General features: G+C 42.6%; 1 long non-coding RNA gene across 1 annotated transcript; it reads left to right on the top strand.

Annotated features, from left to right (window-relative positions):
* The first annotated feature begins 988 nt into the window (after positions 1–988).
* Positions 989–13,693, top strand: LOC140729410 (uncharacterized). The gene is made up of 4 exons (XR_012099323.1): positions 989–1,102; positions 1,180–1,210; positions 4,579–4,725; positions 13,444–13,693. It is a non-coding gene; the product is annotated as an uncharacterized lncRNA (long non-coding RNA).
* Positions 13,694–25,654: the final 11,961 nt, after the last annotated feature.

Raw genomic sequence — 25,654 nt, 5'->3', positions numbered from 1 at the left:
AGCTTCCAGTTGCTATCTTCCAACATCTTGCAGATCTCCAATTTCAGGAAATGCCAACAAGCTCTGTGGATTATACATTGGTTGCTCTCTGCCTCAGTAGAGAAACACAATGATTATATCACTGTTACTCTGACAGTAGTCTTTCTGTTGCCTGTCAGTCAGCTAGCTCAGAGTGTTGCGAGGTATGGTGAGTCTGTATAGATGGAAACAGAGCTACCAAGCCACAGGTTGTCCTTTGTAAGTATCTGTAACTTGTTTCATTTCAAGGCAGTAGTTTCCCTGATTCATTGTTATGCTTGTGTGAAGGAATTCTTACTGTTCTGCTAAGAAGGCTGATCAGGATTGCAACCCAATGATCACCCAGGGAAGGTGAATGGTGCTGTGAAAGTGATGTCTGCTTGTGTTTTAGGTGCTGCCAAAGATGTCTTGACAATGAGAAATTTTTACTGATAGTATTTGCTGAAGTTGATGATAGGGGTTACTGTCAAGTGGGGTGCTTTGTTCTGAATGAAGTCATGCTTCATTTTAGTTAGATTTATACTTACTGGAGCGGGTGGAAAGCATTCTGCCACGTAGGCTGAAGCAGCATTCATTAAGGCAAATAGAAAGCATTCTTCATATTGGTTAGAGCTGCCCCCTGGAAGTAAATAAAGATTATGTCCTATAGATGGTGGAAATGGTTAGCTAAGTAAGAGACAAGCTTGTAATAGTCCCACTGCAATTATATTCAATCGCATTTATTGAAACATAACAGATTTTATAATGAAAGCTTCATGTTTTCCAAGAATTCAACAAAATCATTCTCATTTATTTTAATCTGTTTTTGAGATAAAGGATTCTGTAAACCACATCATCTTAGTAAAGTTATAATGTTGGAAATAGGTAAAGAATGTAATGTTACAGATATAAGTGCTATGAATAAAATAAGGTCATCATGTGTGCGACTGCTTAACAAATTCTGTTCATTTTCCAGAACCCTTTTGTTGCCCTTTGCAACTTCATATAAGATAGGTGTTCAAATAAAGAGCTGCAGCAGACGATGAAGTTTATCTCTGGTGTGCTGGCATTTTCCCTGATGAATCTATGGACCAAAATAGCAGCAGTAAGTGAAGTGCGATAGTAACATTATTTAATGGTATCTATATATTATTAATTATTCTTAATATTATTTTAATACAGGTGAAACATTTGATGCCAGTCGAAGTACAAGGTTTGTCTCCTCCATAATTAACCACTTTTTTAATTGAAAATAAATTCATTTTTCTAATGTTAACCTTAGAAATGTTTGTTTTACAATGCATGAATGTTTTCAAAAATTTAATTTGTTATTTATTTCTGGTAAAAGTGATGAAGATGTAACAAAATATATAAACCTTAGCCATATCAGACTGCTGAATTACTCTTCTGCATGTTGGAGTTGACAGTGGTCACTGAGCAGCTTCCTGACAAGCCATGTCACTCATTTGTTCTTAACATTGCTGTTTTTCATTCCTCCATCTCAGTAAGAACTATACACACTATGTGCTGGAGGAGCTCTGTAGGTCAGGCAGCATCAATGGATGGAAATAAATGGTCGACATTTCAGGCTGAGACCCTTCACCAGCCTGATCAGGAAACGATCAACTTCCACCTTAAATATACCCACGGACTTGGCCTCCACTGCAGACTGTGGCAGAGCATTCCACTGGTTCACTACTCTCTGGCTAAAAGAATTCCTCCTTACCTCTGTTCTAAAAGGTCAACCCTCAATTCTGAGGCTGTGCCCTCTAGTTCTGGATACCCCCACCAGAGGATACATCCTCTCCACATCCACTCTATCTAGTCCTTTCATCATTCAGTAGGTTTCAATGAGATCCCCACGCATTCTTCTAAGTTCCAGTGAGTACAGGCCCAAAGCTGTCCAGCGCTGCTCATATGTTAACCCCTTCATTCCCAGAATCATCCTTGTCAACCTCTTCTGGACTCTCTGCAATGACAACACATCCTTTCTGAGATATGGGGCCCAAAACTGTTGACAGTGCTCCCAAATGCAGCCTGACCAGTGTCTTATAAAGTCTCAACATTATCTCCTTGCTTTTATATTCTATTTCCCCTTGAAGTAAATGCTAACATTGCATTTGCCTTCTTTACTACAGACTCAACCTGTAAATTAACCTTCTGGGAGTCTTGCATAAGGACTCCCAAGTCCCTCTGCACCGCTGATGTTTGAACCTTCTCCCATTTAGATAATTGTCCGCACTATTGTTCCTTTACCACAATGCATTATCATACATTTCCCAACATTTTTGTGATTAGAACACATATTTAGCCAGTGAACCTTTCAGCCGCAGTTTCATCCATTCCGTTGGACCTTCCAGTTGTCTCTGTGTTATTTGCTGTTACGGTCCCTTAAGGTTATAGCCAGGGGAGATAGTCTCCTACTACCTATTAGATAGTCCCAATGGCATGCGTCTCAAATAGCCTCTGACAACCAAGTCCAGCTTCTGGCTTTCACATACAGTTTAGCTACTAAGCCCAGCAGAACCATTTCCACTGACAGGAGAAGGGGCAAAAGTGGGTTAGTGGTGTGGTAAAACCAGTTGCTTCAGACAAATGGGGCTCATCAGTTGTGATTGGCAGCTCATCTAGGAGAAAAAAAACTCTGATAAACCTTCATGCCTTTGGACTATACTCACTAATGGGAAAGCTTTGGGAATAAATCCCAAGGAAAAATCTGGAGCTGGAGTTCCTAAGGCAATCCTATGTTAAATTCAACACAGAATGGCAACTCCTGTGATGCCACTGGTGCCAAATTGCATCAGGCTCTGACACTGCTTTGGATTCATCGGCAGCATAGAGTGGGGAGCCTACTACATGGGCAACAGCTTTCTCTCCATGTTGTACTTCATCGCCTTGTGTACCATGTAGCCAGCTAGGATGCAATATCCATGGCTGACCCTGACGAATGGAGGGTCCACAGTTTGATGTTACCCAAATGGGCTTTGATTGAAAAGTCCTTTGTCGATTAAACCAATTCATGCAACTAAATTATTGACTATTTATCATTGACAAAATATAAAATAATCCTAAAGAATAACCAGAGTTGTGCACATTAACACTGCATTCATAGCTCAGGTGTATAGATTCCTTTTCCATAATTATCATTGAATGTCCAGTGTTAATTTGTGAATGACAGAATAGCAGAGTGACAGTACAAGTAGAGTGAAGCCAAAGCCACTGGCTCAACCATTTACCATCCAAGAACTGATGTGTACACCAGGTCAGTGAGAATTTCAAAATGTATTATCCAACATCACGTTCTGACAATCACCTAGCTGGTACCAAGCTGGCATAAGACATTTCCCGTGAAAACATCTCACTGCCCTTGGGTTGTTAAAAAAATATTTGCTACTGCGTCTGCCAATAAAGATAATCATTATTTATCTTTTTATTGTGGGTGGGAGAGGGATGTCACTGCATGCTTTGTGCCAACAAAATTTTTGTGCTTGCCATCTTGGGCTCACATGTCATAGGTTTGCCTCCCTTGTCATAATCAACAATTCTTTTAACCTTAGTAATAACCTTGCTTTTTATTCTGAAATAAATCCCCACTTTTCAAAGAATGAAATTACTTCTCTAAGAAGTAAAGATTATTTATGGATTTTATTTTATATCACGGAAGCCAGGCTTCCCTCCATGGACTCTTCTTGCTGCCTCAGTAAATCCGCCAGCATAATCCCTCCCACACTGGATATTCTCTCTTTTCCTCTCTCCCATCAGGCAGAAGCTACAAAGCCTTAAAGCACAGCTACCAGCTTCTACCCACTCTTGTCAGACTATTGAATGATTTACTGGTTTGATATGGTGGTGTCTTGACATCACAGTCTACCTTGTTAAGACCTTGAACCTTACTGTCTATCTGCACTGTACTTTCTCTGTAGCTGTTACACTTAATTCTGCGTTCTGTTATTGTTTTTCTTGTGCTGCCACGATGCACTGATGTGATAAAATGATCAGGCGTGAAAAACTAAATTTTTCACTACCTTGGTATATGTGACAATAATACACTAATCTACCAATTGTCATATCAACTTATGTTAAAGATACTAATCATTAGTGCACAAAATCTGAAATTAAAACTAAGTGCTGGAAACACTCAGCAGGTCAGGCTGCCTCTGGAAGAGAGAAGCAGGGACTATATTTCAGGGCAATGACCCTTCATTATATACCTGGGTAAGTATGTTGCCGTAGTTATTGATTTAGACTCCATTCTAGTTTTTGGGGTGGCATGACAATGTAGCAGGTAGCCAGTGACCCTGGGTTATTTCCGCTACTGTAAGTAAGGAGTGTGTATATTCTCCCAGTAACCATGTGGGTTTCCCCAGGTGCTCTGGTTTCCTCCCACTTTCTAAAAGCATACAGGTTTATAGGTTAATTGGTTATGTGGGTGTATTTGATGATATGGGTTCATTGGACCAGAGGGGCCTGTTACTATGATGTATTTCTAAATAAATTAATAATACACAGTTTTAATTATATTTTCCATTTCTAATTTAAATATTTTAACAACCGAAGAATTTTGCTATTTCTATTTTACAGAAAACAGCACTTTCTGGGAGGACATTGTAGGTAGAAATATTAGAACTGGAGTGGACAGGAGTGCCAATAAATGTCCCAGAGGTTGTTTATGGCCTCGTGCAAAAAATGGAATGTCTTATATTCCTTATGTTTTCAAATCAAACTTTGGTAAGTTGATTGGTATGACTTTGGTAAAACAATTTTTGTAAGAAGTCTGTTGTCTACACAGTACAAATCGAAACAAGAAAGAATCAAATACTGAGCACATTTTAGTCCAGATATACACTCTTTGGCCGCTTTATTAGCTACCGCCTGTATCTAATAAACTGGTATGTACATGGTCTTCTGTACACCATTGATGTAACATGTTATTTGAGTTGCTGTCACATTCTTGTCAGCTTGAACCACTATGGCCATTCTCCTCTGACTTCTGTCATTAACCAGGTGCTTTTGGCCACAGAACTGCCACTACTGGATGTTTTGTCATTTTTGTACCATTCTCTGTAAACTACAGAGACTGTTTTGCATGAAAATCCTAGTGGATCAGGAGTTTCTGAGAAACTCAAACCATCCAGTTTGGCACCCACAAGCATTCCAAGGTCACATTGATCGTGTTTCTTCCCCATGATGATGTTTCATCTGAACAACAACTGAACCTCTTGACCATGTCTTCTTTCTTCTCTGTATTGAATTGCTGCCACATGATTGGCTGATTAGATGTTTGCATTAACAAGCAGATGTACAGGTGTACCTAATAAGGTGGCTACTGAGTTTACATGATTCTTAAAAATTTAAATTATTTTGATGCTAATGCTGTTAAATGTCAGTGCTTCCTGTAAATTATTAATGATTAACGGTGGGGGGGGAGGGGGATTCCTTACTGCTTTTTAACATGATGCCGGGAGACTTCATTGAGCATAGAGTCAATGTTGAGAATTCTCAGAGGTATTCTTTGTTATCTGCATACCGTGCTGCCACTTACTGTGATGGGCCGAGCCTCCTGTGGGACAAGTGTGTTCATGACAGGCATGTTTGACTGTGTCTCGGGGTAAAAAGCCACCAGTCGTTTGGAAGGATTGCTGAAAGTACATCCAATTTGTGTCGATCAGCATTTGGATTTTTGATATGCTGAGATAATTTGAGCCTGACTACTTTTAAGTTCTCTCAAAACCTGGGTAAATGAAAAAGATACATGTGCAGTAAATTTTGGTTGACTTCCATCCTTTGCAATCAAGAGTTTATTACTGAGAATTCTTGTATGAGCACTTAGATATACTCTAGAATAACATTTCACCTGTTGTTTTGATTTGCCAGTTTACACAACCTCAACACAAAATTCATCAGATGATTTTTGAAAATGGCAGAGCCAATTTGCTATAAGGTTATAGAACACAGAAGGAGGCCATTCTATCAGCAGAATATTATCTTGGAAATCTGGATGCAGAACTCCAAACTGCCTGTCTTGATCAACCATCTCCAGTATTTTCATCACATAACTCAAATTTTTTTTTGGAAATAATTTGCCTTTAACAAACCCTTCATGGCTGAATAATACATACAAAATGCTGGAGGAAGTCAGTAGGTCAGACAGCTAGTGGAGTGTACTCAACATCAGTAAGACCATAGAGCTGATTGTGGACTTCAGAAAGGGCAAGATAGGGAAACATGAACCAATACTCATCGAGGGATCAGAAGTGGAGAGAGTGAGCAATTTCAAGTTCCTGGGTGTCGAGATCTCTGAGGATCTAACCTGGTTCCAACACATTGATGCAGGTATAAGGAATGCAAAACAGAAGCTATATTTCACTCAGACTTTGAGGAGATTTAGTTTGCCACCTAAAACGCTCGAAAACTTCTGCAGATGTACCATGGGAGCATTCTGACAGGCTGCATCACTGTCTGGTATGGGGGGGAGGGAAGGAGTTTTGCACAGGATTGAAAGAAACTACAGGAAGTTGTAAAATTAGGCAGCTCCATCATGGTTACTAGCCTCCATAGGATCCAAGACATCTTCAAGGAGTGGTGACTCAGAAAGGTGTCATCCATTATTAAGGATCCCCATCACCCAGGACATGCCCTCTTCTCATTTATCCATCAGAAAGGAGGTACTGTACAGAAGCCTGAAAGTACATACTCAGCGATTCAGGAACGGCTTCTTCCCCGCTGCCATCCAATTTCTAAATGGACATTGAACCCATGTACACTCCCTTACTTTTTCATTATTTCTGTTTTTGCACTGCTATTTTTAACTTATATATTTACTGTAATGTATTTATTTTTCTGTATTTATCATGTATTGTAGTGTGGTCACTAAGTTAACAAATTTCATGACCTATGCTGGTGATATTAAACCTGATTCTGATTGTGATGCTGACACTCAGACCCTTGGATTCCCATCTCCGCCGTCCAGTAGTCTGCCCGCTCTCCACATCCTTCCCCTCGTTCCTCCTCGGCCGAAAAGCCCGTGAACCAACTCGGTTCCTACACATACAAAATAGAATAACATGTCTCCCATTGGTTAGTGCCCCATTATCTGTAGTTATAACCCAAACATCATAGCTACAGAGATACCATTACCTCAGCCATTAACGTTACAGAGAAGCTATTTTATTAGCCTTAGCAGTTAACATTACTGAGAACCCTACATATGGAAAAGAATAGAGTCGACAAGATCCTTCATCAGAACTTGAAAGGAATGGGGATGAAGCTAGAGTAAGAAGGTGGGGGAGGAGAAGGAGTACAAGTTAGAAGATGATAGGTGAAGCCAGGTGGGTGTAGGAGGGAAGGTGAAGTGAGAAACTGGGAGGTGGTAGGTGGAAAAGGTAAAGGGTTAAAAAAGGAGTTGGAAAGGAGAGGAGAGTGGAGCGTGGGAGAAAGGAGAGGGGCAACTAGGAGGAGGTGAAGGGCAGGTGAGGAGAAGAGAAGAGGTGAGAATAGAAGAGGGAAAGGGGAGGCGGAAAATTACTGGAGATTAGAGAAATCGATGTTCATACCATCAGGTTGGAGGTTATTCAGACTGAATATGAGGTGATGCCCTTCCAACCCGAGAGTGGCCTCATGGCAGTAGAGTTGCAATGGGGGTGGGGATTTGAATTAAAATGGTTCACTACCAGGAAATCCTGCTTATTGCAGATGGAGCACAAATGCTTGATAAAGTGGGTCTCACCAGTGTAGAGGAGGGCACTTGGGAGCACTGGATACAATACACGACCCCAATAGATTTGCAGGTGAAATGTTGCCTTACTTTGAATGACAGTTTGGGGCCTTGAATGGAGGTATGGGAGAAGGTGAATGGGTTTGCACAGTACTTCTTCGCTTTGTGGAACCTCTTTACTCCATCCACAATGAGTGGATTTCCTGGTTCCACCTACCACATCCCAGCATCTCACTTCATCCCCCTTCCCCAGCCCACCTATACACCTAGCTTCACCTATACCTGCCAACTTGTACTCCTTCCCGTCCTTTCACTTTCTTATTCTGACTTCCTCGCCCGTCCTTTCCAGTCCAGATGAAGGGTCTCCGCCCAAAACTGTTTATTCCTTTCCTTAGATGCTTCCTGACCTGCAGAGTTCCTCCAGCATTTTGTAAATATTAGTCTGGATTTCCTGCATCTGCAGAATCTCATGTGTTTACTATCATAGTTGACCTTTATTAACCTGTTTGTCAATCATCAATAAGATAAATGTGAGTGCAAACTGTATTTCTAGAACAAAACATGGTTAAATCTAGGACCATTAAATTTGTTGTTACAAAGTTATCTAAAGTAAGCAAACAAAATTCGATAACCACTATATTTCAAGTGTAGATCTTCAAAAAAGCATCTTGAAGTAGTGTTTTAATAACATTTCTGCAGAAATGCAATAACCAGACAGCACAAAATGTGGCAGTTAATTAGTAAACAGAACTGATTCAACAATAGTTCTGTGTTGAGATCGCCCAGTTATTAATCCTGCTTCTTCATGGAATGATAGGAAAAGGTCCAGGTGCCAAATGCTGGTTTAGGTTTTTTGTGATGTTTCACCAATTTAAGATTCAAGCATTGCAAAGTTGATTTCTTTTTTACATTAGTTGGTAAATATTTATTCAATTTGCCCAGTAAATGAGCAGGAAGTTAAAGAAGAGTAATGGAATTTGATTTGCACTTCTAGGCATACTCAGACTTGAGAATCTTCAGAATATATGCCTTTGATTCAATATCCAAGAAATAACAAGGAATTCTGAATGAGAATATTGATAAAATATCTCTTAAAAATGCTATGTTTTACACTACTTTCAGATACAAACGAACAAAAGATAATACGTCTTGCTATGAATGAGTTTGGATTTCTGACATGCGTCAAGTTTAAAAGTAGATCAGCTGAATCTGACTACATTCAGATCATTTCAACTTCAGGGTAAATGATAAACATTCATGTCTGATGAGATATATTTAACTTCCATCCTGAATAATGTAGACTTTTAGAAGATGGTTGAGAGTCAGCTCTGAAGCTATCCACCCGGCTGACTATCCCTTTAAATATTGAAAGAAACAAACAGTGCGTAGTACAATAGTGTCGTGTGATACAAGTTTGATTGAGATACTTCTAGGCACAGTTATATTGTGGATTTTTGAGCTCTGATTTGTCACTTTGGGTGGACTTGGGTGTTGCACGAATATATTACCAGTTGTACACGTGACACTGGGAAATAGTCTGGCACATAAACACAAATAGTGCACAGAATGCATAGTTAATGTGATATAATTTGGAATTGATTACCAGTGCAATCTTCTCCATGTATTGAACTTTGCATGCTTAGTGCACAATAAAAAAAACAATGTAATAAGATCCAATATCTAGGTTCCAGAAATGTACACAAAGCTGCTCTACTCTTGAGTCAAACTGCATGGCACCATCTGTCAGAGTTAAATGAAAAGAATATCTTCACTTTTTCCTCTACTTCAGAGATTTGAATGTAGTCATCCCTTAACACTGTTTTTGGCTCTAAAATGTTGTTGGTAGCCTCATTAATGCTATTTTTAAAAAGCTTAGAAACCTTTCTGAACAGTATGTTTAAAAAAAAACAGTTTTGTGTTAGGCCCCTTTGTGTAACACAAAGCTGCTTATGAAACAGTGGTATCACTGAAAAACTACACTTCATTGGATAGCCCCAGTAGTCTTCACCCTATCCCTAGAGCTATGCATTCCCCCTTTCCATGACCCTGCTCCTCTGGACTCTGCTTCCCTACTACAGGAGGAGGAAACTAGAGGTCCATGAGCCAGTTCTCATTGTGGGATCTGAGGTGGAGAGGGTCAGTAACTTTAAATTCCTTGGCATTGTCATTGAAGACAATCCTTTGGGATCAATAAAGTATCTATCAATCCGAGTGGCGGATTCGAAGAAGTGTGAAGTGATACACTATGAAAGATTGAATTTGAAAGCAGATTACAAGACTAATGGCACGATTTTCAGCAGTGTAAAGGAACAGAGGATTCTTGGGGTCCACCTCCATCGATACCTCAAAGATGCCATGCAAATTGATGGGGTGATTAAGTAGGCGTATAGTGTGTTGGCCTTCATTAGTCAGGGGATTGAGTTCAAAAGTGATGAGGTAATGAGTGTGATATTCTGGTCACTTTATTATAGGAAGGATGTAGAGCACAGAGAAGATTTACCGGGACACTTCCTGAATTAGAGGGTGTGTCTTATGAGAAAAGGTTGAGCAAACTAGGACTTTTCTCTTTGGAGCAAAGGAGGATGAGAGGTGACTTGATAGAAGCGTATAAGATGGTAAGAGACACAGATGGATTGGACAGCCAGAGATCTTTTTCCCAGGTGGAAATGGCTCGTATAAAGGAGCATAATTTGAAGATAAAGGCAACACAAGTGAATCTGCAGATGCTTGATATAAATAAAAACCTGATGAAGGGTTTCGGCCCGAAACGTTGTCACTACCTCCTCCCATAGAAGCTGTCTGGCCTACTAAGTTCTGCCAGAATTTTGTGTTTTTATATAATTTGAAGATAATTGGAGGAAAGTGGAGTGGAGGAGGGGTGTCAGGTAGTTTTTTAAATATGGAATATACGAACAGTGATAACTGTGTGGAATACACCGCTGGGGGTGTTGGTGAAAGCAGATACATTAGGTTCATTTAAGAGACTCAGATAAACACGTGGATGAAAGAAAAATAGGTCTATGTAGGAGAGGTTTTATTGATCTTGGAATGGATTAAAAGGTACGCACAACATTGTGGGCCAAATGATTTTTAATCTGCTATATTCCGTGTTCTTCTACTACCCGTTTAGGCAGGGTGATGCAATAGCATGTCTGGTACAGCAGTTTCCTTACACAGATGTACATAAAATGCTGGAGTAACTCAGAATCTAAGAAGGGGAATAAACAGTCAGTTTTGGGCTGAGACCCTTCATCAGGACCGGAAAAGGAGGAGGAAGAAGGCAGAGTAAGAAGGTGGGAAGAGGAGAGGCAAAGTACAAGCTGCCAGGTAATTGTTGAAACCAGATGAGGTGGGGTTGGGGGAATGAAGTAACAAGCTGGGAGGTGATAGGTAGAAGAGTTAAAGGGCTGAAGAAAGAGGAATCTGATAGGAGAGGACTATTGACCTTGCTGCCCATTGCACAGAAGTACATGAAAAGCTGCAATGGAAGAGAGCTTAATGGTTGAGGGTTTTATTTTGTGATCGGAAATCTGTGATGAGTGGTGTACCACAGGAATTGGGTGTGGACACCCTAACAACTTGCGTTATGTATTAACAATACAGTTGTGAATGTAAGAGATATGATTGCAAGTGATACAAAAATTGATGGTGTTGTTTCTAGTGAGGAGTGTAGTTTAAAGTTGCAGTAAAACATTGATAAATTGGTCAGATACATTGAAGAATGCCAAATGGTATTAATCCTGATAAACCCAAGGTGAACCATTTTAGGACTACTAATGAGAGTAGAATATACAGTACATAATGAATGGTGGTGGGATCTTAGAAGGTAATGAGGAATGGAAGGACATGAGTGTATATGGCATTTTGTTTTTGCACATAATCATCGTGGGCCTCAAAGTTGGGGCTACAGGATTAAATTGCATTTTAGAGTGGAAAGACTCAGTGGACTGTCAGTGTATATCAGTGAAATGTAGATATAGCAGGCACAAGTGAATCCAGACTTCCCTGTTAAAAGGCTCTGGTCCTTTATCTCCCCCAGTCAGCAAAAATGGTTTTGTTCTATCCTATCAGTTTGCCTTAATGTATTGAAGACCACAAGCTGTAGCTTTTCAAATTCCATGATATTGGACTGCTGGAGAGGTAGTAATGTAGGATAAAGAAATAGTTGATGAGCTTAATAAGTAATTTGCCTCACTTTTCACTGCAGAAGACAAGAGCAGTGTTTCAGAAATTCATGAGTGTCGGGGCAGACGTGAGTCTAGTTGATATCACTGAGCAGAAGCTGCTTTCGAAGCTGAAAGGTCTGAAGGTAGATAAGTCACATGGACCAGATGGACAACACACCAGGGTTATGAAAGAGGCAAAGGACAGGAAACTATAGGCAGTTAGCCTGACCTCAGTGGTTGGCAAGATGTTGGAGTCCATTTTTAAGGATGAGGTTTCTGGATGCATAGAAGCACATGATAAAATAGGCTGAAGTCAGAGTGGTTTCCTTAAGGGAAATCTTGCCTTACAAATCTGTTAGAAATCTTTGAAGAACTAACAGGCAGGGTAGAAAAAGGAGAGTCAGTGGATGTTGTTTATTTGGATTTTCAGAAGGCCTTTGATAAGGTGCTATACCAGGCTGATAAGCTAGATAAGAGCCCATAGTAATACAGGAAAGATACTAGCATGGCTGACTGGCAGGAGGGAAAGAGTGGGAATAAAGGGGGTCTGTTCAGGTTGGCTACTGGTGACTAGTGATATTCAGCAGGGATCAGTGTTGGGACCGGTTCTTTACATATTACACGTCAATGACTTGAATGATGGAATTGTTGACTTTATGGCCAGATTAGCAGATGATACAAAGTTAGTTGGAAGGCTAGGTAATGTTGAGGAAACAGCAAGTCTGCAGAAGGACTTAGTTTAGGGGAATGGACAAAGAAGTAGCGGACGGAATACAGTGTAGGGAAGTGTAAAGGTCATGCATGTTGGTTAATGGAATAAAGGTGTAGACTATTTCTCTTTGGTAAACAGGCATGCAAAGGGAATTGGTAGTCTTTGTACAGTATTCCCTAAAGGTTAATTGCATGTTGAGTTGGTGGTAAGGAACACAAATACAATGTTAGCATTTATGTCAACAGAACTAGAATATCAAAACAAAGGCTTAATGCTAAAGCTTTATAAGGTAATCTTCAGACCACACTTGGGCTATTGTGAGCAGTTCTGGGCACCTTATCAAAGAAAAGATGTGTTGGCATTGGAGAGGGTCCAGGGGATATACACAAGAATGATCCCAGGAATGAGAGGGCACAGTCTCAGAATAGAAAGGTGTCCCTTTAGAACAGAAGAGCAGTCAAAGGGTATGGGGAGAAAACAGGAGAGTGGAGTTGAGAGGGATAATAAATCAACTGTGATGGAGTGGTGGGGCAGACCTGATGGGTCAAATGGGCCAATTCTGCTCTTCAGTCTTGTGGTCCAAACAGAAATAGAACAGCAAACAAGAGGCAGGAAAAGGGCATGTTGAAACTCGAGCCTGCCCCAGCCTTCAATAAGATTATGATTAATTCTGGAATGACTGAATAACTAAATGGAACAAATATTCATAAATATATTTATAATAAAACCATAAATAAGAACCAGAGTAAAAGATTATCATTGTTTTGTTAAGATAGCTCTTTGTTTCTTAGGTTAACAAAATTAATTTGCTCTTTGCTTTGGAAGACATGGAAAGATTTTTTTTTATTTCATAGATGCTCATCAGCCATAGGACGAGAAGGAGGACCACAAGATGTATCACTGGAGGGAAAAGGCTGCATAAATTTTCATTTTATACAGAAGCAGTTGATGCATGTTATTGGTTTTTATCCTGAGCATCAAAGAAGCGACCGTGACCAGCATATAGAAGTCAAATTTGAAAATATTGTTCCTGGTAAGAGAATTCTAAATACCATAATTTCTCATCTGATATGTGTATTTTAACTCAGTTGCCACTTTATTAAGTACAGAAGGCAAATAATAAACTGGCCACTGAGCATATTTCTGTATGTTTGTGGTCTTCTGCTGCTGTGGCCTATCCAATTAAAGTTTCAACATGTTGTGCATTCGGAGAAGCTCTTCTGCACACCACATTGTTTTGCATGGTTATTTGAGTTTTTTTGTCTTCCTGTCTGCTTGAACCAGTCTGGCCATTCTCCTCTGTTGGATTCTGGTCTTTAAATCCAAGGCTGTCTTAGAAGTCAGGAATGAGGCATAAAATTTGTTGCTTCATGATCGTTTTATTTATTAAAAGTTGATAGAACAAAGGGAACAGGAACAGAACAGTGACAGGGGTCACTGCTACTTGAAGAAGAGAGAAACAAAAGATGGGCCTCACATAAAATAGCTACGGTACTTTTATACTCAAAGATAATAAGCATTCTATTCAAATCCATGGTAAGCACTAGTCAATTCTGTGGTAAAATTAACCAATGTGAAAATACTCATTCACTTAATGAAGGAATGAAGAAGTTTCAGAATTATACCTTGTATAGGCACTAGAGGTATATTAAACTTATGCATATAAAGGGCTACTTGTAATGTGGAAGCAAGTTCACAGATTTGGTAAGTGAGAAAACACTGACTACGAATAAGCATTATGCTTATTCATTTATTTACAAAAAGTAAAAAATTTGATTAAACATTTAAGTTGCCCCAAGTTACACAGACTATAAGACTAAATATTCAACAAACAGATAACTTAGTTAAAAGTGCACATGGAGCATACTTTCCCAAAGTTTCTGTGTAGCATACCCTGATGACAAAGGGAAAGAGAGTGAACCTCTCGTACATTCCAAGATGTTTGAAACCAGACACCAGAACAGTAGCACACAGGACAACCAATGGGAAGAGCTACTGCAGCTTTTAAACTAACCAATCAGTGATCAGCACGACAGAAGTGACTTTTGACTGGTGAATAAGCCACAGCCCCACAGTACACTACTTAAAGTACAAGCAGATAATTATAAAACTGCAGAGAGAATGACAAATAGTCAGGTCCAAAACCTCTGACCTCTCTCATTAACAGGGTGTTTTCGCAGACAGAACTACCTTTCATCTTGTGTGTGGAAATCCAGGAGATCAGCAGCTTCTGAGATACTCCATCCACCCTGTCTGGCACCAACAATCATTCCATGGTTAGGGTCGCTTAGATCACATTTCTTCCCCATCCTGATACTCTGTCTGAACAACAACTGAACCTCTTGACTATGGCTACGTTCTTTATGCATTGAGTTTCTGCCACGAGATCGGCCTATTAGATTTATGCAGTATCAGGAATGATTCAGTGTTGGCATTTTTTAAATAGTCCAAATTTTAGGAAACTATATACAGTGGATTCCAATTAATTGGGCCACCCGTTAATTTGGGCAGCTGGTTATTTGGGACAATTTTTAAAGAAGAAAAACTAACCGAGAAAATACCTAGAATTCCCTTCATTTACTTGGGACACTGTGCCGCTCTGGTAAACTACGTATACCTGTCTGGACACGCCCCTCTGCTGACTGCTCCTGTGGCTCCTCCCACAGACCCCTGTATAAAGGCAATTGGGGCACTGCTGCTCCCTTAGTCACCGAGATGTCGTGCTCCCTTTTTGCTGCTAATAAAAGCCTATCGTTCACCTCCCGTCTCCAAGAGTTATTGATGGTGCATCAATTTTATTAACAGCGATTTTAAAACATGGAGAGCATTTTACGACCCAACAGATTGGATCTCGACCCTCAATCCCAGGAAGCCGGCGACGCTTTCGAACTCTGGCTAGCATGCTTCGAATCGTACCTGGAGGAGATTCATGTGACCGATCCTGCCACGATGCACAGGGTTCTCCTCTCCAGGGTCAGTCCAAGGTCAGAGACCAAACGGACTACCAGGGTGCGATGGATGCCATCAAAAGACAATACCTGCGGTCGGTGAACACCATCTACGCAAAACATCGCTTAGCGACACGGCAGCAGCGGGCCGGAGAGTCGAGCGCTGAGTTTGTCCGGGCCCTACAGACACTCGTGCGGGCCTGCGACTGCAGGGGCTGATGGTGGAACAGCATGCGGAGCTGCTAGTAAGAGACGTCTTCGTTACGGGGATCAGGTCAGTGTACGTGTGCCAGCGGCTGCTGGAACACGCTGATCTTACCTTACATTCAGCGATCAAGCTGGCTGACATGCTGGAGGCTGCTCTGCACAACTCTGACACTCTCCAGGTGCGCAATCTCCAACCGGCCCCATGGACGCTGCAGACCCCGCAACCCGCTGGCAAATCGACCTCGGCTGCTGCCACTCACGAGTCTGTGAAGTCCCCGCAACTCGCCGGCGAATCGACCTCGGCTGCTGCCACTCACGAGTCTGTGAAGTCCCCGCAACTCGCCGGCGAATCGACCTCGGCTGCTGCCACTCACGAGTCTGTGAAGTCCCCGCAACTCACCGGCGAGTCGACCTCGGCTGCTGCCACTCACGAGTCTGTGAAGTCCCCGCAACTCGCCGGCAAGTCGACCATGGCTGCTGCCACTCACGAGTCTGTGAAGTCCCCGCAACTCGCCGGCAAGTCGACCTCGGCTGCTGCCACTCACGAGTCTGTGAAGTCCCCGCAACTCACCGGCGAGTCAACCTTGGCTGCTGCCACTCACGAGTCTGTGAAGTCCCCGCAACTCACCGGCGAGTCGACCTCGGCTGCTGCCACTCACGAGTCTGTGAAGTCCCCGCAACTCACCGGCGAGTCGACCTCGGCTGCTGCCACTCACGAGTCTGTGAAGTCCCCGCAACTCGCCGGCAAGTCAACCATGGCTGCTGCCAGTCCCAAGTTTGTGCAGTGTTACTTCTGCGGACTCGAAAAGCATCCTCGAAAATGCTGCCCGGCCCGAGAAGCTCTCTGCTCCAGGTGTGGCAAAAAGGGCCACTTCGTCAAGGCCTGTAAGTCCAAACCACGAGCGGGGTCAAGCAGCGCCGCGTGCGAGGCATGGGGGTCGCCATCTTGGTCGCTGCCATCTTGCCTGCCCGCCGTGTGCAAGGCATGGGGACAGCCATCTTGCCTGCCCGCCGCGGTGCGAGGCATGGGGCGGCCATCTTTGTCGGCGCCACCTCACCCCGCCTCCGACTCACGAGTGCTTACTGGGCACCAAGACGGCAATTCAACTCTGGCCTCTGTGACCCTCGACCAAAGTGCTCCACACCAGCTCACAAGGTCAATAATGGACATCCTGGTGGAGGGGCACAGGACTAGCTGCCTGTTTGACACGGGCAGCACTGAGAGTTTTATTCACCCGGACACGGTGCAACGCTGCGGACTCATGACACAGCCGGTAAGCCAGAGGGTCACCATGGCTTCTGGATCGCATTCCACAGACATCCAGGGGGATTGTGTAGTGACACTGGTGGTGCAGGGTACAGAATATCGGGACTTTACTGATCATGCCTCAACTGTGTGCCCCTGTGCTATTGGGGCTCGACTTCCAGAAAAGTGTGACAATGGAGTATGATGGGCCCCTCCCACCAATCACTGTCAGAAATCCTCAGTTCTGTGGGACTTCGTCACATACCCCGCTACTGACCACACACACACACCGACCCGCACATCCCACCCTACACTATGCCGACAGCTGCGCTACGGACACCATTTGCAGCCTCTCCACTCTCAAGATCCCTCCCCTACCACTGTTCGCCAACCTGACCCTCGACTGTAAACCTGTGTAAACCTAAAAGCAGGAGGTACAACACGGGGGACAGGGCCTTCATTAAGTCAGAGGTGCAGTGGCTGCTCGGGGAGGGGATCATTGAGCCAAGCACAAGTCCTTGGAGGGCCCAGGTGGTTGTTGTTCGGACCGGGCAGAAAAATAGGATGGTCGTGGACTATAGCCAGACCATCAATAGGTTCACGCAGCTTGACTCGTACCCCCTACCCCGCATCGCGGATATGGTCAACCAGATAGTTCAGTACAAGGTGTACTCGACAATAGATCTGAAATCTGCTTATCACCAGCTCCCCATCCGCCCAGAGGACCACCCCTACACCGCCTTCGAGGCGGGCGCAGGCTCTATCACTTCCTGCGCATCCCCTTCGGTGTCACGAATGGTGTCTCTGTCTTCCAGAGGGAAATGGACTGGATGGTGGACCAGTGCCAACTGAAGGCCACATTTCCCTATCTGGATAACATCACCATCTGTGGTCGCGACTGGCAGGATCACGACACCAACCTCCAACAATTTTTCCAAGCGGCCAAAGCTCTTAACCTTACCTATAACAGGGACAAATGTGTGTTTGGAACCACCCAAATTGTTATCCTTGGGTATGTCGTGGAGAACGGGGTCATTGGCCCTGACCCCGACCGTATGCGCCCCCTGTTGGAAATCCCTCTTCCCACCACCCTCAGAGCCCTCAAATGGTGCCTGGGCTTCTTTTCCTATTATGCCCAATGGGTCCCTCACTACACAGACAAGGCCCACACCCTGGTCAAGTCCACCACATTTCCCCTCTCAGCCAAGGCCCGCGCGGCCTTCAGCCACGTTAAAGGGGACATTGCCAAAGCAACAATGCATGTGGTGGACGAGACCATTCCCTTCTAAGTTGAAAGTGATGCCTCAGACTTCGCGCTGGCTGCTACCCTCAATCAGGCAGGAAGGCCGGTAGCATTCTTCTCTCATTCCCTTCAAGGCCCTGAAATTCGGCACTCCGTGGTGGAGAAAGAAGCCAAGGCCATAGTGGAAGCTATTAGGCACTGGAGGCACTATCTCGCCGGCAAAAGGTTCACCTTGCTGACCGACCAGCGCTCAGTTGTGTTCATGTTTAGCAACCAACAGCAGGGCAAAATCAAACCTACGTAGGTCTCCTCCCACAGACCCCTGGATAAAGGTAATTGGGTCACTGCTCCTCCCTCAGTCTCCGAGATGTCGTGCTCCCTTTTTACTGCTAATAAAAGCCTATCGATCACTTCTGGTCTGTACCCTGATACCCTATCCCGGGGAACATGTGCCAGCGCGCAGCTCAACCGGCTATATGCCCTCCATGCAGATCTTTGCCACGCGGGGGTCACCCGGCTTTACCATTTCGTGAAAGCCCGGAACCTGCCTTACTCCCTTGAGGAAATCAGGACGATGACCAGGGACTGCCAAGTCTGCGCTGAGTGCAAACCACACTTCTACCGTCCTGAAAAGGCGCAACTTATTGAGGCCACCCACCCCTTTGAGTGATTGAGTGTCGACTTTAAGGGCCCCCTTCCCTCCACCGACCGCAATGTGTACTTTTGTAACATAATTGACGAGTACTCGCGGTTCCCCTTTGCCATCCCCTGCCCCGACACCACTGCCACGTCCGTCATAAAAGCCGTGCACCAGCTCTGTTCAGATATCCCTGCTATATCCACAGTGATAGAGGGTCCTCCTTTATGAGTGATGAGCTGCGCTAATACCTGCTGGCTAGGGGTATTGCTACTAGTAGGACCACGAGCTATAATCCCCGGGGAAATGGACAGGTGGAGAGGGAGAATGCCACGGTGTGGAAGGCCACACTCTTACCCTTAGGTCAAAGGGATTGCCGGTCTCTCACTGGCAGGAGGTCCTCCCCGAGGCACTCCACTTCATCTGCTCCCTGTTATGCATGTCCACCAATGCCACCCCTCATGAGCGACTCTTTTCTTTTCCCAGGAGGTCTGCCACTGGGACCACCCTACTGGCTTGGCTGACATCCCCAGGGCCAGTGCTACTCTGGAAACATATGAGGAGTAATAAATACTCCCCGCTGGTCGAGAGGGTTCACCTACTTCATGTGAACCCCCAGTATGCCTACGTGGTCTTACCTGATGGGCGGGAGGACACGGTCTCTGTCCGCGACCTGGCGCCCGCAGGAGCAGCAGACCACTACCCCGAACACTCCACAGTGTCTATGAACCCCGTACCCACCGATGTATATACACCCACGAGACACCGTGCACACCAAGCCCTACACAGACTCCCAATCTACCTACGTAGATCGCAGTGACAGACTCGACCACCTGATAGACTTGACCTGTAAATATACTTGTAAGAAACTTTGCCCCGTGGGGACTCTCTTTTAAACAAATTAGGCCGGTACAGGATGTCAAAGTTGTAGGTGGAGAGTTCTATTCGATTTTATCATTTTTGATAAAAAAGGGGGGGTTGAATGTGGTAAACTATGTATACCTGTCTGGACACGCCCCTCTGCTGACTGCTCCTGTGGCTCCTCCGAGAGTTATTGATGGTGCATCAGCCGCTTATTTGGGACAGGAAACTGTTGCTGAATAGTTTGTAACTTGCATCAGTGGCATGCACTTGTATGGCCATTAGACCCTATACCATGCTTAGAGCAAACAGTTTTTAAATGGCATCTATCGTGTGTGCTTGTTTTATGTTATCCGTTTGGGCTGACAGACTCCAATTCCAAAAGTAATGATTTGATCATTTTGTTTTTTATTTTGAACTTTGAAATTTTCGGACTCTTGCCAAGGTGCCACGAAAAGATTTCATACTTGGCCGAAAAAATTACCTTGGGTTTCTGTGCTGATGTGTTCATTAACAGTCAATCAAAAAAAATAGCAGCATGCACTGCTATATCACTGGATGAATTCCTCCATTGATAACAATTATGAACTAATAACAGTTTTATAATAATGTAGTGTTATTGGTAATGTTCTAATTTGTAATTCATTTAAATAGGTAATTTTTAACACATTTAAAGGGTAGTTTGTTTTTTTATACCTTTTTAACTATTTCTATGAAATTTTGGCTAATTGGGGCAGCTGTTTAATTGGGTCAAAATATATTCGTCTCGGTGGGTCCCAAATAATCAGAATCCATTGTAAAGGGAAAATATGACAGCACATGGGAAGTATCAACATGGGGAAGTTGAATATTCTCTAAATGTTTGAAATATTAATTTCTTTCATTCTTTAGCTTAAATATTAATATTTATGCACATAAATCCATGATTTCCACATAAACACAGAAGTCCTGAAATTGCATCAGTATTAATTTCAAATGTACTTTGAGGATGAACCTTGCAATAAGTCCAGAGTGGGGTATACATTTGCAGTGATCCTTGCCACTTGTGTTGTGGTTCTGCACAAAAGTCTGGAATAGGAATTATTTGCACTTTACTTAAAAGTGAGGTCTGTAGCTTTAAGGGACTAAAGTAAGTCACAATTACTGTGCCTATAAAAAGTATTCACCCTCTTGGAAGCTTTCATGTTTTATTGTTTTATGACATTGAATCACAGTGGATTTAATTTAGCTTTTTTGACATTGAGCAATAGAAAAAGACTCTTTCATGTCAAAGTGAAAACAGATCTATACAAAGTGAACTAAATAATTACAAATATAAAACATGAAATAATTGCATAATTACTCACCCCCTTCAGGTCAGTATTTAGTAGATGTACATTTGGCAGCAATTACAGCCTTGAGTCTGTGTGGATAGGTCTCTATCAGCTTTGCACATCTGGACACTGCAATTTTTCCACATTCTTCTTTACAAAACTGTTCGAACAGTCAGATTGCATGGGGATTGTGAGTGAACGGCCCTTTTTCAAGTCCAGACACAAATTCTCAATTGGATTGAGGTCTGGACTGATTTGGCTACTCCAGGACATTAATTTTGTTGTTTTAAAGCCATTCCTATGTAGCTTTGGCTTTATGCTTGGGGTCATGTCTTGCTGGAAAATAAATCTCCCAAGTTGCAGTTCTCTTGCAGACTGCATCGGGTTTTCCACCAGGATTTCCCTGTATTTTGCTGTGTTTATTTTGCCCTGTACCTTCGCAAGCCTTTCAGGACCTGCTGCATTGTAGCATCCCCATAGCATGATGCAGCCACCACCATGTTTCATGGTAGGGATGGTGTGTTTTTGATTATGTGTACTGTTTGGATTATGCCTCACATAGCATTCAGACTGGTTTCATCAATTTTGGTTTCATCAGACCATAGAACCTTCTTCCAGCTGACTTCAGAGTCTTCCACATGCCTTCTGCAAACTCTAGCTGAGATTTCATGTGTTTTGTTTTCAACAGTGGCTTTCTCTTTGCCACTGTCCTATAAAACTGCGACTGGTGAAACACCCAGGCAACAGTTGTTGTATGTGCAGTCTCTCCTATCTCAGCCACTGAAGCTTGTAACTCCTCCAGAGTTGTCTTAGGTCTCTTAGTGGCCTTCCTCACTAGTCCCCTTCTTGCACAGTCACTCAGTCTTTGGGGATGGCCTGCTTTAGGCAGATTTACAGCTGTGCCATATTCTTTCCATTTCTTGATGATTGAATTAACTGTACTCCAAGAGTTATTCAGTGACTTGGAAATTTTCTTGTTTCCATGACCTGACTTGCACTTTTCGATATCCCCTTCACGGTGTTGCTTGAGTGTTCTTTTGTCTTCATGGTGTAGTTTTTGGCAGGATACTGACTCAGCAGCAGTTGGACCTTCCAGATACAGGAGTATTTTTACTACAATCAATTGAAACACTTAGACTAAACACAGGTCTCCAAAAATAGATCTCCATGTAATTAATTATATGACTTCTAAAACCAATTGGCTGCACCAGTGATGATTTGGTGTGTCATATAAAATGGGGTGAATACTTATGCAATCAATTATTTTGTGTTTTATATTTGTAATTAATTTAGATCACTTTGTAGAGATCGGTTTTCACTTTGACAAGAAAGGGTCTTTTTTGTTGATCAGTGTCAAAAAAGTCAAATTAAATCCACTGTGATTCAATGTTGTAAAACAATAAAACATAAAAACTTTAGGGGGCAGGGGGTGAATACTCTTCATAGGTATTGTAATTCCTGTAATTGAGATTTACTGAAGATTTGGGCTGTTCTTAATTGTCCATTTTAAATTGCTGGATTTCTAAAGATTTTAATTACTTTGAACAGATTGCCTTAATAGGCTTTGAATGTTTCAATGTCAGAAATGTTAAGAACAATCATTGTGTATTTTACAGGATTGATAGTCAGGAGTTTTGGTTTGGCTAGGTGTCAAATAACTTGAGATGTTTTGTTAGAAACATATAAACACAGAAAACCTACAGCACAATAGGTGTCCTTCAGCCCATAATGCTGTGCCGAACATGTACTTACTTTAGAAATTACCTAGGGTTACCCATAGCCCTCTATTTTTCTAGGCTATCCAAGAGAGTCTCTTAAAAGACCCTATCATCATCGCCGGCAGCCCATTCTACGCACTCACCATTCTCTGTGTAAAAAAAGCTTACCCCTGATATCTCCTCTGTACCTACTTCCAAGCACCTTAAAACTGTGCCATCTCATGTTAGCTTTCAGTCCTGGGAAAAAGCCTCTGACTATCCACACGATCAATGCCTTTATCATGTTATACACCTCTGTCAGGTCACCTCTCATCCTCCGTCACTCAAAGGAGAAAAGGCCATGTTCCTCAACCTATTCTCATAAGGCATGCTTCCCAATCCAGGCAACATCCTTGTAAATCTAATTTCCACATCCTTCCTGTAGTGAGGTGATCAGAACTGAGCACAGTACTCCAAGTGGGGTCTGACCAGGGTCCTATATAGCTGTAACGTTACCTCTTGGCTCTTAAACTCAGTCCCAAGGTCAATACACCGTATGCCTTCTTAACCACGCAGTCAACCTGCGCTGCAGCTTTGTGTGTCCTTTGGACTTGGACCCCAAGATCCCTCTGATCCTCCACACTGCCAAGAGTCTTACCATTAATATTATATTCTACCATCATATTTGACCTACTAAAATGAACCACCTCACACTTATCTGGGTTGAACTCCATCTGCCACTTCTCAGCCCAGTTTTGCTTCCTATTGATGTCCAGCTGTAACCTCTGACAGCCCTCCACACCATCCACAACACCCCCAACCTTTGTATCATCAGCAAATTTACTAACCCATCCCTGCACTTCTTCATTCAGGTCACTTATAAAAATCATGGAGTAAGGGTCCCAGAACAGATCCCTGAGGCACTCCACTTGTGACCAACCTCCATGCTGAATATGGCCCATCTACAACTACCCTTTTCCTTCAGTGGGCAAGCAAATTCTGGATCCACAAAGCAAGGTCCCCTTGGATCCCATGCTTCCTTACTTTCTCAATAAGCCTTGCATGGGGTACCTTATCAAATGCCTTGCTAAAATCCATATACACTATACCTACTGCTCTACTTTCATCAATGTGTTTAGTCACATCCTTAAAAAATTCAATCGTGCTCGTAAGGCACGACCTGCCTTTGACAAAGCCATGCTGACTATTCCTAGTAATATTATGCCTCTCCAAATGATCATAAATCCTGCCTCTCAGGATCTTCTCCTTCAACTTACCGACCACTGAAGTGTTCTCTATCCTACATGTGGCCCTATTATGTGAAGGAAGATTACTGGGGTGTAAGTGCGAATGCAAACTGAAGTTACAGTCAGATCAGTTATGATCTTATTGAATAGCAGAGCACACTCGAGGAGCCAAGTGACCTTTCCCTGCCTCTAATTCAGAAGATATGGCTATAAAACTTGGTGTATGAAACGTGAAGGAGCTGCAGAATGTAGAGACCTAAGGAACAAAGAAAGTGGTGAGCATATTCAGAATGAGGAACAGAATTTTACCAGTGTGTCCTTGTGATTGGATGTGGGAGAATTGTGAAATTGGTTTACTTTTGTCACATGTCAAGGTACAGTGAAAACCTTGTCTTCTGTACTGTTCATACACATCAATTAATTATACACTGTGTTGAGGTAGGACAAGATAAAACAGTAACAATGTAGAATAAACTGTTGCTGAGAAACTGCAGTGCAGATAAACAATAGCGTGCAACATCATAGTGAGATAGACTGTGAGTTCAAGAATCCAACTTATCATTCTAGCAAACTATTTATTCGTCTGATAACAGTGTGGTAAGACTGTCCTTGTGCATGGTGGTATGTCTTTTGTATCTTCTGCATGATGGAAGAGGGGAGAAGTGGGAATATCCACAGTGGTTGAGGTCTTTGATCGTGATGGCTGCTTTACTGAGGCAGGGTCCATAAAAGCGAGGATAGTTTCCGTGATGTACTGAGCTGTAATCATAACCCTCTGCAATTTCTTGTGGTCATGTGCAGAGCAGTTGCAGTACCAAGCTATTATATATCTGGAAAGGTTGCTTTCTATACTACATCAATAAAAATTGTTCAAAGTTCAAAGAAAACATTATCAAGGTACATATATATCACCATATACAACCATGAGATTCATTTCTTGCGGGTAATCACAGTAAATACAAGAAATGTAATAAAATCAATGAAAGACTTCACCCAACAGGACTGAAACCAACTATTGTGAAGAAAAAAACCAAACTATGCAAATACAAAATGAAAGAGAAATACAAAAGAAATAATAATAATAAATAAATAAACAATAAATTTAAAGATCATGAGATGAAGTGATTCCATAGGTTGTGGAAATAGTTCATTGATGAGGCGAGTGAAGATGAGTAAAGTTATCCTCCTCTGGTTCAAGAGCCTGATGGTTGAGGGGCAAAATTTGTTGCTGAAGCTCTTGGTGTGAGTTCTGAGGCTCCTGATATTAGCAGCAAGAAGAGAGCATGACTTGGATAGTGGAGGCCCTTGATGATGGATACTGCTATCCTGTGACAGTGTTTCTTGTAGATGTGCTCAATGGTTGAGAGGGCTTTATCTGTGATGGATTGGGCCATATCCACTACTTTTTGTAGGCTTTGCTGTACAAGGGCATTTGTGTTTCCATACCAGGCCATGATGCAACCAGTCAATATACTCTCCACCAGATATCTAAAGAAGGTTGTCAAAGTTTTAGATGGCATTCTGAATCTTGGCACACTTCTCGGGAAGTAGAAGTGCTGCTTGCTTTCTTTGTAATGGCACTTACTTGCTGAGTCCAGGACAGATCCTTTGAAACGATAACCATATAACAATTACAGCACGGAAACAGGCCATCTCGGCCCTTCTA

Source organism: Hemitrygon akajei, chromosome 6, assembly GCF_048418815.1.
Source record: "Hemitrygon akajei chromosome 6, sHemAka1.3, whole genome shotgun sequence".
Lineage (NCBI taxonomy): Eukaryota > Metazoa > Chordata > Chondrichthyes > Myliobatiformes > Dasyatidae > Hemitrygon > Hemitrygon akajei.
This window is presented reverse-complemented; position numbering and strand designations above follow the sequence as displayed.